This window comes from Molossus molossus, unplaced genomic scaffold (genome assembly GCF_014108415.1).
Source record: "Molossus molossus isolate mMolMol1 unplaced genomic scaffold, mMolMol1.p scaffold_m16_p_16, whole genome shotgun sequence".
Lineage (NCBI taxonomy): Eukaryota > Metazoa > Chordata > Mammalia > Chiroptera > Molossidae > Molossus > Molossus molossus.
Window position 1 is genome coordinate 59,084,958 of NW_023425351.1, and position 17,837 is coordinate 59,102,794.

The 17,837-nt window shown below is 41.7% G+C and overlaps 1 protein-coding gene across 1 annotated transcript in view; it reads right to left on the reverse strand.

Annotated features, from left to right (window-relative positions):
• Positions 1 to 17,837, reverse strand: part of SAMD12 (sterile alpha motif domain containing 12) — a 397,021-nt gene that overhangs the window by 222,226 nt on the left and 156,958 nt on the right. The gene's annotated exons all lie outside the window — the stretch shown is intronic.

The window sequence follows — 17,837 nt, forward strand, 5'->3', positions numbered from 1 at the left end:
ACAGACATCAATGCTCAGCATTACAAAAGGAGAATAGGGTTTTCTTTCTATCAGATCAGCCAAGCTGGGTTCCAACAACAGCTGAATAGTTCCCCTTGAAGTGGAACTACTTTGCAGGCTGTGATGCCTAATGTCCATTTAAACTGCCGTCTGATGCTGTCCAGTGTGGATGTGCGGAAAGATACAGGGAAACACTATACGAAGTGATGAGCTTCTATTATTATCATTAACTATATTAGCTATTTTTTATTGATGTTTTAGAGAGAGAGAGGAAGGGAGAGAGTGATAGAAACATCAATGTGAGAGAGATACATTGATCCCCTGCCTTCTTCACACCCCCCACTGGGGATCGAGCCCACAACCTGGGCATGTGCCCTGACCGGAAATCAAACTGGGACCTTTCAGTCCATGGGACGATGCTCAATCCACTGAACTACACTGGCCGGGCTACTATATTAACCATGATTACTAACCATAATTACAGAAAGATAATCAGACCAGGAAAATAATTCAGGCCAAGAGGCATTAACTTTTTTTTTGCAGGGCATGTTACTCAAATTCTGGCAAAGAATAATCAATGATATTACACTTTCAGTTAGTATATCTCAATCATGCCCTAGGGAGTCAGCTGAAATCAAGAAAATCTTTAAACTTGGGCAGAATCAAATAACAAAGACTTGGTTTCATCTAAAATAACATTTTGCTTGTTATAGAGAATGTTGCAGTTGCCAAAATCCCAGATCGAAGGAATTATCCTATGTGCAAACCTAACCGTTTGGCGGTGCACAGTTTCAGCCGCCTGGGCGTGATGAGCCTGGCAGGGGCGGCCAGTGACAATCAGCACAAAGGACTCACAGGATAACCTCGAGACCCCCTTTAACTTCCCCACAACTGTGTTCCCCCGGTGTGCCTAGCCATCTCTCTTATTTCACCCCTTGAATACTTAATACTGTATCTGACAAGTGCTGTATGTATAGGATTTGGGACTGCATAAAACAAAAATCTGATTTTGGTGATTCAATTAACTTTGTGCATTTTGATTTTTCAGCGTTCCCAGATTATCAAATGGTCCTTTTCACTTGATCAATCTGGGGAAAAATTGTAGCAGATAAAAATTTCTACATAGCATCCTTTTTATTTTTGGACTTTTTAAAAAAATGGAGCTAAACAGAACGAAGTTAACAGAGAGATGTTGTGAGCATATGTGTTTGCACTAAAGAAAACCCAGTTTCCGGAAAGGCAGTGAATCCCTTGAAGAAGGAGCCCAACTCCCTTCTCCAGGCTCTGTCTCCATTCTGTAGTGCTGGCCAGCTAGTAACTGCTCAGCAAATGTTTATTGAGCAAATTAATGAGCACTAATTTAAAGATAATTGAACAATTAGTAGATAATGAATGATTTGTAAATTAGCAATTTATAATAAATTACAAATTATTTGGTTAACCAGTAAATAATTAAGCTTCAATAGAGACAGTGATAAAATATTCAGTAAGTAAACAAATTACTGGAATAAAAAAGGAAACCCTAAAAAATTAAAGGTCTAAACTACAGAATATTTGTGACAGAAAGAAATGTTATTATTTTCCAACACAGAGAGCTATAAATGGTGCTGAAAAAAATTAGATAAATTAGTGAGCACAGCAATGGCTGCGCCATTGTGCATAATAACTTATTAACAAAGATGTCTTTAATATTCAACTGCTAAACACTTAATTTAGAATCTCACTGTTAAAATACACCCAAGACGTTTTCTATTCAAACCGCCTTGTTTTGCAAATGAGGAATCTGAGTCCTCTTTCAGGTGTAGGACCCGCCCACGCTTCCTTGGCCAGCACACCTGGCCTTCTTTGCAGTGTTGGTTTTTCCCTTTCCTCTATCCCTCAATCCCTATTTCTTCTGGGCTGTGTGTCACTTTTATGCGCTCGGCCAATATTTGTGAATTAAGAGGTACTGGGGTCTCCCGTATATGAGGGTATATTTGCAACTTACCCTTTTAAACGATGAGGTGTCAAAGACAGGCACTCGACTATCAATCACCTTCTGAACCTGACCTGGTTTTACCCTTAGAGGAGTGAGAAACAATCATTTCTACTGATGCTGCTTCCAAGAAGCAGAGTAGGACCTGTTCGTAGATTCTATTTATTTCCTAGCTTTTCTCTTTAAATGTACTAAGAAAACCCAACTTCAATGTGTGCAGCCAGAGGTGATAAATGGGGATACAGATGACAAAAATTTCCAAGTGAAAGCCAGCCACCTCCTTACATAAAAAGCAGACAAAGTGGTACGGATATTTCTCCAACCAGGAAACAGGTTTATGTCACTACAGTACCTGACACATGATCAAAGAGAACCATCAGTAAAACATGTTCTTCCATAGTCTCTAGTCCACCTGTCCCCGACATTTTGCTAATTATCTCAAAAAAGGGTTTCACTATACATGTTCTTTCTCTCCTCTTTCTAGTTGAAGGTATCAATATCATTAGGTGAATAATAGCTTCAGTGTTAAATGATCCTGAATAGCCATGCTTGGGATATATACCATTGTAGAGTTCTGAAAGGGTTAGTAATGTTTTAAAGAGTAAAAGTAAAAGCTTGCAAAGGCAGAAACTATGAAAATTGTGTTGCTTGCATGACCTTTGCTTAGCCTTCTGTTGAGCATGAATAAGGACTATCTGGATTATCCACAAGACAATGAATCACCCAGCAGATGCCAGACGAGATACCAGACCAGTCCAACTGCAAAGTGGACAATGGGCCATGCAGAGTATGACAGCAGGAACTGCCAGAAGCTAAAAGTGGAGTATATAGCCTACACCCCAACTGTTATTCGATGCTGAACCCTTTTCGGCTCAGCCTGCCTACACCCAGGCGCATGCAGTAAAGCCATTTTGCTCGACATTGGCCTTGTGTTGTGGATGCGATCTCCCGCCAGTTCAGACCTTTTAAGTTCTGAATTTGCTAAGGCAGTATTCTCCTTGGTTTCAAGATATTACCCCTATAGCGTGCATGCTTTATAGCATAGAACAGCATTGCATGGTCTACAACAGCCAAATATGACTGGGCTGAGCATTAATGCACCAGGGCCGAGTAGTGGGAGTAAGGAAGGCAGAACTTGCCTTGGAATGGAACAAAAAAAAAATGGAGACTGAAGTGTCAAATGAACTAGGTACTGCCATCTGCTGGTTATGTGGGCCGGGTCCATCTTCTTAAGATTCCTCATCTACTATCATCATCAGCGGGGTTCTGAGGTTAGATAGTGTGTGTAAAATATCGCTTTATAAATCTGAAGTGGGATACAAATCTCAGTGGGAAATTTCTTATGAGCAATGACAACTGCAAGATTCTGGGGACATCCTCAGAATAGTTAACAGAACACTTTCAGGTAATTGTTTAGAGACATGAAGAGGTCTCCCTTTTATATTCTACAGCGGCATTTTTGGGGGGTCTGTATCCAGCTATAACGGCACTCTTTACCCTATAACCATCTCTATTTGTTGGAAGAGAGGCTAGTCTTTGACTTGAATGTAGTGTGAGCATATTTTGCAGAAACAGGCAATGATCTTGTCCCTCTTTTTCTATGAGTCATCCAGATTATCACTGTGAATTTACTACCAAGTGACAGATTTGGGGTTAGGATCCTCCCAGAATGACTACAGCAGCCTCAGCTCTCCCCTCTAGAAGCGCCTCACCATGCACTGAAAGATTTATAAAGAAGGACGCTGGACACACCTGACCTTTGGAAACTGCTCACAGGATGTTCTCTCCCCAGAAGGAATTCTAATGTCCTCCTGTCTTATGTTACCTGCAGTGCACCAACCACTGGGGAAAGACACTGAAAATTTAATGAATTTATAAAAAGCTGCGCAAGCCTCTCTCTTGGAGGAGTCTTGGGGAAAGGAAAGCCAACAGAAAGAAAACATTCAAAGAAATGACATTGCCCCCAAGGGTGGCATCTACAGAGGACAATGACAGGGATTTGACGATGTATTAACATTTCTGGTGCCCATTTACCTACAGGGCTGGTTCTACTACTGCCGCTGGCCACAGCCGGGACAAGGGTGAAGGAATCTGATCAATATCAGAAGTACGAATGCTGGCGACAGACAATTATGAGTCTCACAGCTGAGGGCTACTGACATGGAGTAAGTGGCGTGGGGGCGCTGTTCTGGGAGTCTCTGTATGTCTGTGCTAGAGAATGACACAGAAGAAATCAGAACACAGCGAGGGCGGGCACAGCCCGGGAACAAAGGGTGGGTGCCGAATGGAGAAGCATGAGGTACCAGATGTACGGTTTGTCTGGAACACAGACGACATCCAGAGAATAACTACTAGCAGCCAAAGACAATATTTTGCATCTCACAGCTGACACGAAATGCATTTGCCACATATTTTCAAGTGGAAAGGGAGGCCATCCCGCTCTCTCAGGTATGATGCAGCTCTCATTACTCACTCCCCGTCCCAGAGCACAGTCTGAAAGCACACACACCCAGCGTGTGCCACAGACCGCCTCTGGATGTTAGACTTAGAGGGAATGTTACATGTTTTTCTTTTGTGTAGGTCTATTTTCTAATATACAAAAAGGAAAAAATGAATACATGTTTTTAAAAACTATGACGTCTGGCCCAGCTGGTGTGGCTCAAGTGGACTGAGCGTCATCCCATGGACTGAGCGTCATCCCATGGACTGAGAGGTCCTGGTTCAATTCCTGGTCAGGGCACATACCCCGGGTTGTGGGCTCCATCCCCAGTAGGGGATGTACACGAGGCAGCCTATCGATATTTCTCTCTCACAATGATGTTTCTATTTCTCTCTCCCTTCCCTCTCTAAAAAATCAATCAAAACATATTTAAAAAAACCAAAAAACTAGGACCTCTGATTTCTTTCATAACCATCACTGAAAAAAATATTGGGTCAGAAAACTCCAGCCTGTGGGCCAAATCCAGTCTACCAACTGTTTTTGTAAATAAAGTTTTATTAGGGCCGAGTCCAGTAGTTGTGACAAGGACCATATAGCCTGCAGAACCAAACGCTCCTATCTGGCCCTTTACAAAGTTTGCCAACACCTGGATTAGACAAATTCCTCCTCTGATACTGGGTTACCCACTGCACCTGTCTCTGTGGGCCCGAGGGAGTCGTCACCTCTGTGTCTCCTTTGTCCACATAAAGAAAAGGATAACTCACCCTGGCTTGTTTGGCTCAGCGGTTAGAGCGTCGGCCTGCAGACCAGAGAGTCCCGGGTTCGGTTCCCACTAAGGGCACGTACCTCAGTTGCAGTTTATCCCCAGCCTGGGTTGGGGTCATGTGGGTGGCAGCCAGTCAACATGTCTCTCTCACGTCAATGTTTCCCTCTCTTCCCCCCTCTCTCCCTCCCGCTCTATCTGAAGATACATACAAAAATGTCCTCGAGTGAGGATTAAAAAAAAAAGATAACTCAATTTAGCACTGTTAATCACAAAAAGTGCGTAACACCGTGTCTCACTAGGAAACTCTCAAAAATAGTATCTTACTTACTATGTACCTCCTTTATGCAAGATACATCATTCCACTGTTATGCGAAAGCTAATGAAATTGCCACTTCTGCTGGTCAAAACGGTTCAACATTAGCAATGTTATACGCTAGCCGCTCCCTGTCCTCACTTCTTCTGTGTAAGTCAGCATCTCTGAGATGGTGTCAGTGTCATTAAGGTAGTTTGGGGGTGGCTCATTTGCCCCAAAGGGCGGGGGATAATCCAGGCCCTTGGCAGTCTGGAGCAGTAATGCTGATTTGTGGTCCGCTGTTCCTCGTGGAATCCAGGCAAAGGAGCGCTAAGTGCGCCTACGGTGCGGTGGAGGCCGGCTCCTGCTCTGCTGCTGTCTCAGCAGGTTTCAGATGAACGACACTCTTTCCCCCCCAGAGTAACACCTGCTCCTGAGCTTCGGTGGGCCCAGCCAGCGGCCAGACACGGTGACGACCACTCTCGGCGCTGGGCAGAGGCTCCGACAGTCTGCCCAACATTCCCGGGAAAACCTTCCTGCAGGGAAGGTGGGACCCCGGACCCTGAAACACTCCAAGAGCGTGTCACACAAGTGCACTTACAGATGGCATTGGGGGGCTTAGTACATTTCCCAAATAGGAGTTCTTTCAAAAAGTAAAAAGGATCCTGGCCGGGTTGGCTCAGCGGTTAGAGCATCAGCTGTATGGTGACACATGGGAACTAGACTATCGGTGGTGAGCATGAGGTAGTACATACAGACGTCGATTTGTGATGTTGCACACCTGAAACTTATATGCTGCGACAAACCAATGTCACCTCAATCAAAAATAACTTTTAAAAAAGTTATATTAAAGCAATTATCTTCGAGCCGCAGGACTCACCTGGGCCAACAGCTCATACATTGGTGATGTCTCTCATCTGCACACCTATTTGACTTTTTTCCAAGAGTGCTTTGAACTCATCATGTCATTCGTCATTAAATGTCATTAACAGGTGTGGAATGTCACTCCAAGCAGTCTCTAATGGAGCAGATGCTCCTGAGCTGCCTCCACTCCATCGCTGTTCCTTCCCCAAGTCTCAGGACCCCAAGCGCTTGGAGGCTCAGACAGGCACGAAAGCAGGCAGGTCTGAGGCATAGGGAGCGGTGAGGCCCCTGGCTCAAAAGCTGTTAGATCTCCTTTCCGAATTCTCGGAGGGCCAAACAAAACACATGAACACAACTTGGTATTTTAGGGGCTTTCTCTTCTAAAATTTTACAGGATAAATCCAGCCTCCGCCAAGCCGACTTCCCAATCAACCAGTCTCCTAGATATGAGTTCCCTTTCAAGTCCTTGGCACTCACCCTCATGTGCACTTTCTGTCGCACTCAAACTTGTGAGATGCTGTCTTTCACAGCATAGAGGTCGCAACATGAGCGTTGGACTCAGCCAGCCCTCGGTTAACATCCTGACTCTGCCACTTTTAGGCTTGTATGACACATGACAAGATACCGAAGTTTTCTGAGTCTCATTTTCTCCTTTGTAAAATGGGAATAATAATACTATCACCTGATGGGATTATTGTGAAGATAAAATTAAATAATATATGCAAAATACTTACAAGAGTGCCTGGCACATAAATACAAAATATTTTAAAAATATATGCGTTTCCCCAACATGATAATTTCCTTAAAGACAAGAATCAAATCTTCTGAATTCTTTATATTCTAAGTCACTAGAGAAATATCTTGGGAGTATTTGCTGCTAAGTATATATTTGGGAGGTAAGTTGTTATTTATTTACAATGATTATAACTGCTCAAAAATGCATTTGGCAAAGCAAAATTTTGGTGGGCTGGAAAAATTGAAACTGCTGATAGGTTTTAGTCCTCTAACTGGAGAACCAAGATACCCTTAAAGAAGGAAAACAAAAACGAAACACACACACACATGCATATGCATACATACACATATGTATAGCTAGTCACACACATATATACATTTAAACAATTCTTTACCATTTGCAAAGTGATTTCTGTATTCTTCTTTGCTTCTTAAAATCTTTTTTATGAAGTCCCACAAGGACAGATCAATAACTAATACTGACTTGTAAGTTACACATGATCACAGTTATACTTTAGAGAAAGGGAAATGAACCTTCATAGAGGTTACTAGACTTGGCCAAAGTCACAGTGATAACCAGTGGAGGGGATTCTATCACAGGCCTTTACAGCCGATGCTTTCTCTAACCTTTTCTAACTATCCAACATACGAAGCTTGACAAGAGCAATGGAATTGTTGGCTGCCCTATCCTTAAGTTAATGTGGGAACTGAAAACATCTAATGATACTCTGAATGAGTATCCAAACACAAGGGCCTAAAATGAGACTGGCCACGAACTCTGGAAGACAGTCGTATTTCATTCAAAACACAGCCAGAGAAGATCTTGAATATAATTACTCCCATGAGTATGGGCCTCGGTTTCCTCCATTAAGAACACTGGTATCACACTCATCACCGCAAATGATGCCACCTGGCGGAAGACTCAGTTTCAGCAGACTGCCTCAAAATGGGTCCACTTTCCAATCCCCCAGGAGGATGCAGGGGTGGAGGTCCTGCCCATGCAACCTGGGGCTCTGTCAGGATGGGGAATCTGACTTGATAGGATGACAGTACACAGTATATTAATTTTCAATCAGGGAATGAGAGCAACACCAAGAGGAAGGGAGCTCCAACTTTGCCATCTGACTCCAGCGCTTTTCGGAAACATACAAGACAGACACAGCCATTAACAAAGTCATCACTCAAAGAAAAAGGCATCAAATGGATACAGAAGCTAAAAAGCAGAAAGGGACTTATCAAAAGAATTGTGCTTCGTAAATTTAATTTCTCTGATAGGGTAAAATGCTCAGTGTTCAAAGGAAACAGCAAAGGAACTTAGACGTTGGGTCATTTTGACGTAGAATCATGGGACATTCTCAAAGGGACTAGAGAGGTGGAATGAGGAGGAGGGAAAAGGAGGAAACACTGGATCTGGTGGGAAAGAAGGAAGGAAGAGATTGAGTTTTGTGGCTATAAAACCTTCGTGCTGCTCTTGGAGTTTGCAGTGGAAAAGCACGCTCACCAAAGGGTGTCTTGCCCATTTCAGGCCCCTGTTCCGATGATTTCTCAGTGAGCTAAGCTGCTGGACTTCTAAGAGTGGTCTGATCGCCCCCAGCTAGTAATCTAGCTTAAATTTTTTTTTCTTTATTGATTTTGGAGAGAGAAGAAGGGAGAGGGAGTGAGAGATAGAAACATCGATGACAGAGAACATGGATTGGCCGCCTCCTGCATGTCCCCCACTGGGGATTTGGCCCATAAACTGGGCATGTGACCTGACTGGGAATTGAACTGGCGACCTCTTGGTACATGGGTCCACGCTCAACCAGTGAACCACAGTAGCCAGGCTAGTGGCCTAGCTTTTAACATTTTCTGGTCATCTGAGAAGTTGTATGCTCTTGCGTGACTCGGTTAGCTCTAGGTCACGTGTTCAGCTCTAATTCACATTTAGTCATGTGAATTACAGGAGGTGGATGAGGTCCCTTCCAGTCTGGTGTCAAGGACCAATGGCATTCTGTTTTTCTGTCTCACTGTAATCAGCACAGTGCATGGCCCATGGTGGTGCTCACTCATTAATTGCTATCATTCCCTCAACACAGACCAATCATGATGAAGACAGGTAACGTTTACTGAGCCCCTACAATGTGCCAGGCACTATTCTAAGTACTTCCTAGGTTTTGACTCCTCTTATCTCCCAACAAGCTGATGTTCAGTGTTCAGCAGCTGGACTTTCCTTGAGTCACCCAACTGAACTCAACCTTGCTTCCTCATCTGCGAAGCCTGCAAGATGATTGGAGTTACTGATGTGCTGACATCAGGCTTCCTCTGGAAATGCACACACAGTTCTCAGCACAGCCTCTGGCGCAGAAGCCTCCAAGAAACAGGGTTTTCTACAGCAGGGCTGCTCCAGGGCTACAACTTTGGGAAGATATTCCTTTTGGCTGGCACCGGCATTTCTCAGGTTTCAGAAGCCTCTGGCTTGGGCTCTGCTGCTGCATGCTGGCTGGGGAAAGGCAGTAGGGTGTCTGGTGAGTGACAGGGGTGTAGATGGTAAGGGTTCAAAAGCTAATTCCCGGCCCCAGCTCTCCATTTCCTGGTCACGGGACCCAGCCAACAGTTGTCCTTCAGTCTCAATTTCCCAAACTACAAGATCTATAAAAGTGGTGACGGGAGGGAAATGTCACCCAAGAGAGAACTGAATCATATGGCCGCAGGAACCCCCGCGCCTGCCTTGATTGTAATAACTCTACAGTGGGCAGTCAGCAGGTGACAGAGAAGACTGTACGGAGGTGTACTGGAGTCGATTTCCTAGGTAAAAAGTCTTCCTTCTGTTCTAGTTCTCTGATCTATGACACACATAGTTCATTTGGTGACAAGTTTCATTCTTATCCTGTCAAATATCATCAGTAATAGTAACTAAATGCTGTATTTAGAATCAATAAATGTCCCTTTAGAGCAATAGTTTCCTTATGCTAGCCTGCAAAGTGGCGCTGTCCTGTGATAAAAATGGAAGAAATAAAAGTAATGTATTTTTTCTGAAAGTCAAATTTATTCCATTTTTAAATCATGAGGGTTTTTTGTTGTTGTTGTTGGTTTTAATATTCCTTTGGTTTATAAAATGATGGTGAGGGTAGTTTTTAACTTAAAAACTATAAATGTATAAAAGACAAAGGTGACAATTATACATCATTTCAACATTTTTCTGAAGTTAAACTCATCTGTGAAATCCAATGCACTGGTGTAGGGTCAAACAAGTGGAATCTCAACAGGAAAAGGAGGTTGCTCCTTTTGTCAGGGATAATCTTCCAACAACAGGTAAAACTCTTCCTTTCTCTATAAAAATGTTCTAGTGTCTTCAATTATTCTTCCAGTGAAAAATGCGTAAAGTGGATGTAAACTCAACTTTCTATCTACATAAATATATATGTATAGATAATAGATGGATATAAAACCACATCTATCTATCTATCATCTATCTATCTATCTATCCATCTATCCATCTATGCATCATCTTTCATATAGATGATCCCATAGCCAGAATGGAAAGGTGTAGAATGACATTTTCACTTTTTCCTTTTAAAACACAGTATGCCATTTTAGAACATTTGGAAAACATAAGTCATTAAAAATGACTTTGAGTTATAATTTAATAGAATAAATTTCACAATTAGAAAAGTAGATGTCTTTTGACAAAGGTATAAAGCATGTTCTTCAGGACAAAGTTCCTTTGCTCCTCTGGGCTGTCCATCTCCCGTCCACCCCCACGGGAAGCCATCGCTGGTCGGATTATCACTGTAGGTTAATTTTGTCTATTGCAGAATTTCACATGATTGGAATCACACAGTAGGCACTCTTTTGTTTCTAACTTCCCTTAGCATGATGTGAGATCCATCCATGTTGTTGCAATGCATCAGGAGTTGGTTCCTTTCTATTGTTGAGCAGTGTTTTTGGTGTGAATATAGCATAATTTGTTTATCCATTCTATGCTTTGTTGTTTTTGTTGTTAATCCTCACCCGAGGGAGAGAGGGAGGGGGGGGGGGAGGGAGGGAGGGGGAGGGAGGGAGAGAGAAAGAGAAACACATTGACTGGTTGTCTCCTGCACAACCCCGATCACGACCTGCAACTCAGGTACATGGCCTTGACTGGGAATCGAACCCACGACCCTTCAGTCCATGGGTTGCCACTCTAACCACTGAGCCAAACTGGTCAGAGCTCTTCTTCATGGACCTAAATGTTGTTTAGAACTTTATCTAATTGGAGCAAAGCTCCCTTGGATATTAGTGAACTAGAATTTTTATAAACATGTGATTTCAATTCTCTTGGGTAAAATACCTCGGACTAGAATTGCAGGAACATTTAATATGTGTGTGATTAACTGTATAAGAAATAGACAGTTTTAAAATCAGGTGGTGTCATATCCAACAATAAGATGTATAAGAGGTCCAATCACTACACATTTTTAGCAATACTTGGTATACTGCCAGGCATTTGAATTTTAGCCACTCTACTTGGTGTAGAGTGGTATCTCACTGAGGTTTTATTTGCATTTTCCTGATGAATTAATATTGCTGAGCATATTTTCATTTAAAAATCTTATAAAGTGTCCAAATCTCTGGTCCATTATTACTGAGTTGGTTTCTGTTCCAGCTAAGCAAGTCTTCAGGCTATATTTTCTGCATGTGCCCAACCTCGATTTCAGGGTGATCTTGTGGCATCAACTTTCTGATGGGTCCCCCGCAAATCATTGCTTTTCAGTTTGTTCAGCCTTTTCTTGCAGCAAAGATCTGAGTGATGACATCCAAGCTCTGTACATATCAGAGCTGAAACCAGAAGCCTTCTGTTCCTAGTGAGAGGGTCACATGACTTCCTTCATTTGTTCTATTATTGTGGTAAATCACATTGATTGATTTCCAAAAACGGAATCAACCTTGCATTTCTATGTACACATGACCATGATGTAATGTTTTTGTCTATTGCTAAATTCATTTTGTTCGTATTTTGTAAAAGTTTTTAGGTTTGTGTTCATGAAAGATCTATCCCATAACATTTTTGTAATATCTTTGTCAGGTTTCGGTATCATGGTTACTTTTTTCTCATAAAATGAGTTTGGAAGTGTTCCCCTTTTCTTTCTTTTTAAATATTATTTTTCAATTACAGTTTACATTCAATATTATTTTTGTATTAGTTTCTGGCGTACAGTATAGTGGTTAGATAATCAAATACTTTACAATTGTTTCCCCTGATATTTTCAGTAACCAGCTGGAACCATACATAGGTATTAGAATATAGGGGTTGGCAAAAGTAGGTTTACAGTTACGAGTATGCAAAATGCTGAGTTTATTCTTTTATTATTTATTATTGTGTTGTTTATGTGAATTATTTGTCTTTGTCTTATTATTGTTGTGGTTATTACATATCCTTACTTATGATTTATTTTTAAGGTAATGATGGCTGGTAATTTAACCTACTTTTGCCCACCTCTGTATTAGTACTGTTTCTCTGTTTTCTGAAACAACTTGTATACGTTTGATGACTAATCCCTCTCTGTTTTAATGCACTGGAATAACCTTCTGTGCTTGAACTTTTCTTTGTGGGAAGTTCTGATGAAAAGCTTAATTTAACAAGTGGCTATTTAGATTTTCTAACTTGCTTGAGTCAGTTTTGTTAAGTCATGTTTTTAAAGGAATCTGTCCATTCTATCAAAGTTGTTAGGTATTTTGGCATAAAGTTGTTCCTAATATTTTCTTATCTTTTAAAAATATTTTAATATATGTAGAATATTTAGTAATAGTTCTACTTTCTTTTCTGATATTGGTGTTTTTTTCCTTTCCAGTCTAACTAGATATTTTGTTAATCCTTTAAAAACTGAAACTTATTTTTGTTCATTTTTAAAAATTGCTTGTGTATTTACTGTCCCATTGATTTCAGCTCTTACTTGGAATTGGTGTGTTCTTCCTTTTCTAACTTCTTCAGGTGGAAATTTAACTCACTGATTTCAAATTTTCTTTATTTTCTAATATAAACATTTAATGCTGTAATTTCCTCTAAGTTCTACTTCTTTTGGAACCATTACATTTCTATTATTCAGTTAAAAATATTTTCTAATTTCTCTTGTGATTTTTTTCCCCCACCCATGTGGTTTACTTGGGTGCATTAAGTTTCTAATTATTTGGGATTTTCTTGATGTTGTGACAGTTAATAATTTGTAATTCAATTAAATTGTGGTCAGAGAATGTACCCTGTAATACTTCAGTTTTCTGAAATTTGTTGCAACTTTTTTTTACCCTGGCATATAGTATATCGTGGTGAATAATTGTCATAATCTTGAAAAGAGTATGAATTCTGAGGTTGCTGGGTGTAGTGTTCTGCCTAGCAAGTGGTAGTGGCTACAAACATTTTTTAAAATAAGTGAATTAACTGATAAATGAAATGAATAGAAAGGGAGGTGTCAAGGGCCTAGACTGCACTGTTCAGAGAGAAGGGAGGTCACCGGTGTGGCTAGGTTGGAGACGAGGGGAGACTGTAACTGAGGAAGCAACTCTCCAGAGGCTTAAAGGGATATCTGGTTAAAACAGGCAGGAAAAGGCTGTTTGTACAGAAATACCTCATTGTATTGCACTTTGCTTTATTGTGCTTCGCAGATATTGCAAATTCAAGGTAAGACTCCCCCCACCCCCACCAGCAAAACAATTACAACTTGCTGAAGGCTCCTTTAAATTTTTAGCAGTATTTATTATTTATTTTATTTATTTGTTAATCCTCACTTGAGCATATTTTTCCTTGATTTTTTTTTTTTTTCTTTCAAGATAGAGTGGAAGGGAGGAAGGGAGAGAGAAAGAAACATCGATGTGAGAAAGACACATCAACTGGTTGCCTCCCACATGACCCTGACCAGGGCTGGGGATCAAATCTGCAACTTAGGTATGTGCCCTTGATCGGAAATAGAACCTGCGATCCTGCAAGTCCAAGGGCCGACACTCTAACTGATGAGCCAAACCAGCCAGGGCTTTAGCAGTATTTTTAAATTAAGGTATGTATATTGCTTTTTAAGACACCATGCTATTGTACACTTAATAGACTACACTATAGCATAACTTTTATATGCATTGAGAAACCAAAAAAAATTATTTTGGTTTATTGCAATCTTCTCTTTATTGTGGTGGTCTGGAACCGAACCTGCAATGTCTCTGAGGCATGCCGGCAGACGGGAACAAGGCCCTGTTCTCTGAAGCAAGAGGAAGGAGAAGACAGATGAAATACAGGGTAACAATTGTAAGGGAATCTCAGCAGATAGTTTATATCTCTCAGGACAACAGAAGAACCACATCCACTGGAGACGAAGGAACAACTTGGAGGGAGGCATTTTGGGATAACTAACCCACAGGTCACCAGGATGCAGAAAAGGATGGGCAGGCGGCACCATGGCCCCACGGAGCTCTAGCAGCAAGAGTCTACCCTGAGGGCCATCACCAAGGGCTTTGTTCAGCAAAGCTTTCTAACCTGGGTACCTAAACCAGACCCAAGGGTGGGTTTCGGTTAAACCTCAAGAACTTTCTAATAATTAAACATTACAATTATCAACCTAATGTGACAAGTCCTACCTACCACAGGGAGCTACAGGATAGGTTACTTAATGCAGATGAGTAGGAGAAAGAAAGACTTCCTGTAGGAGGTGGTAACTGAACAAAAGACTGAAGGGAAGTTGGGATTATCCAGGTAAATGGGTGAGTTTGAGGGTCATAGAAAAGAACATGGCATTTGAGAGCCTGCAAGCAAACCCACAGGCATGTAGCTCTGAGTAGGGGGTCAGGAAAATAAAACAGTGTAACCACCCCCACCACCACCACCACCACGAATTTTAGACAAAAACAATAACAACAACCCAGTTTGTTTTAAAAAGTTATGAAAAATGCCCATCCCGGAGATATTCAAGCAAAGGCAGGTTGGCCATCAGGCAGAAATGCTGGAGAGAACACATGGGGAGACATTTGGTTGAACTGGTGGGGAGACTCGCATTCCCCATTCTTCCCAGTCCCCGTGGAAGGCCTCACCTGATCACGGCTCCTGGCCCCTCCTGCCCTCTCCTTGAAGCCTCTGGCAGCAGGAAATGGGCTTGCTCAGCCCAGGCTCCTCTCTGTCCTCTCTAGCGACCTGTGTGTGCACCTGATGCAATCTGCCTTCTGCCACAGGTAAAAGGCCCAGGCCCCAATATGAATGCCTTATGCAGAGGGAAAATATCCTTAGCAAATCAATGTGTTGGAAGACCGAAATGACATTCTCCCAAAAAGCTTTATCAGGAGCGAGGCTGATATTTTGATCTCCATTCATACTTCTCACTGAAAGGGGTATTTTTTATTGACTCCATAAAACCTTGGATGACATCCTAAACTAAAGCCCTTTCCAACACTCAGAAGGCTATTATCCTGAATCATCAAGACAACCAAATTCAGCACCATCGGTTTAAGAATGCCGAGGAGTATAAAAGTGACGTTTGTATGCTTTTCATCAAAAGGGGTTAAAACCAAAAAAAAATAAATTCTATTCCTGGGAAATTCAATTCTGGGAAATGTATGTCCTGATGATGTCAGAAACTTTCTAATGCAGATCTAAAATGCCGCTTGTGGTTCAATCAAAAATGTAGAGCAGTTCATACAAAACAGAAATATAACAAAAACACAAAGATATAGAAAAGTAGAACATACTATCCAGAGGGGGAAACCAATAAAGATAAGAAAATGTGCAGATGAGGCACAGTGGTAAATATGCCCACGCTTTATTTGGTCAACCTGGATTCTCTAAGCAGTATTCTCACAGGTACATCACATAAAGCAATTATCCCACTTTTTTTTTTTTTACACCTGTTAACTAACCCCCCCCACCCCCGCACTGGTCTCCATGAAGAACCCTAACTATAATAAAACACAAGACAGCAGGAGGATAAAGGGGTGGAAGAGCTTGGAGAAATCCCCACGGAAGGGAACAATGTTAGCAAATACACAAAGCCAAAATCTGAAAAAGAGACAGAGGCACCCCCTCCATTCAACAGCATAAGGAGAACTGAAGAGGTACAAATGGACAGTGCTTGAAGCACAAAAAATGACCAGAAGTCTTCATTGCTTTTGTAGGAGCTCATTGAGAAATATGACAGATCAATGCTGACCACCTGCAGGGGATACCCACATGGTAACTACTTATTCTTGTATATATCTAGACATCTAAAGGATTCCTGTCGCTGTACCACAAAGCAGCCGACACGAAAACCTTTACACATTCAAAATGGCTTTTTAAAACATGTTTTGTATTCCGGGGAAGTCTGAGTGCTTCACCCATGAACACAGTCTTTAAAGTTGGCAGGGGAAAGAACCCTCTGCCGATGGAGGACGCAACGCTGAAGGAGGTGAGTTGACTTTAGCAACCGCCACAGGAAGAATACCAGGCACAGTCAGGGGCTGAAATGCTTCAAACCTGAAAAGATTCTTAACTGTGCATAAAAGAGAATCTGGAAAGCTGTCTGTGAGCTCACACCTGGCCCCAGCAGAGCGTGCTCATCAGCATGCTAAGCCTGGCTTCAGAAAGCTGGGGAGAGAAATCTTGCAAGCGCAGGAAAATAGACAAATTTCTTTCCTTCCAGCCTAATCTGATGATTTAAATCTATCTATCCTGATGCCTCTCAGGTGTTCTAACCATCTTATGCCTTTTTAAGAGCCCTTCTGCAGGGAGTTAACCCAGCAGCTTCTCTTCTGATTAAACACATCTGCCACAACATAGCAGGTACCTTCTGGACACAGTGAAATTCTCAGAACTTCCAAGAGAAAATGTGCGAAAGGTTTTGCATGCCGGTGGGTTAAAATATATCAAAAGTTTCCTTAGACTTTGGAGAAACTAAGGGCGAAGTTTGTTTTGGGTTCTTCCTTTAAACAAAGGCATCAGAGAATGTCCACACAGTGAAATGACTGGCTAAATCCTAAATTAAAAAAATTAAACTACCGAGGTGGAAGGTTACATGTTTTTCAAAAGTTAAAATCATGACCACGATCAATATAACAATGAGCATGTTTTAAGATCTTATTTAAGTCGTTAGTGAGGAAAATGGTAAGATGTTACAACCGGCCCAGTGGAGGGTCCCACAGCAGGAGCATTCGTAGATCAGGTAGAGGGAAGGATGAATGTGTAAATGGAAGGCACAGCTAACCTTTTCCACAGTAGCTAGGGAAGTCACCCGAAACCCCGTGGGGCAGGATTCGTATGTCTACAACAAAAATTATGTCGTATTGCTATCAGTTTACAGAGTTGTAACATCTCTGTAGACACAGATTGAGACGATATAAAACAGTGTGCTATTGACGATGCATCGTTTTCCATGGAAGCACAGATTTTTACCCACACACACCACTGACGACCTTATTTACTTCTGCATTCCCCAAACCTGGTACAGGGCAGATGCTCTGAAATACTTGCTAAATGAATCAATGTCTATATGCACTGAGCTAGGCCCTTCAATTCCATCATGACATTTAATCTGTCCCGTCATACTTTAAGATAAATATTATGTTTGTTTCACTGATGAGAAACTTGCATGATGTTGTACAGCTAGCATGTGTCCAAGGTTGGGCGTGGAGGACAAGGTAGGAGGATTTGACCCAGGTCTGTGGTCAGAAACTCCATCCTCTTTCCTTTGCATTTAATATATATCCTCACTGTACCATTTGCCTTTAAATTAAGGGGTTATTTATATGTTTCATTGATATAGCATGCCTCCTCAATGAGCATGATACTGGAGAGCCTTAC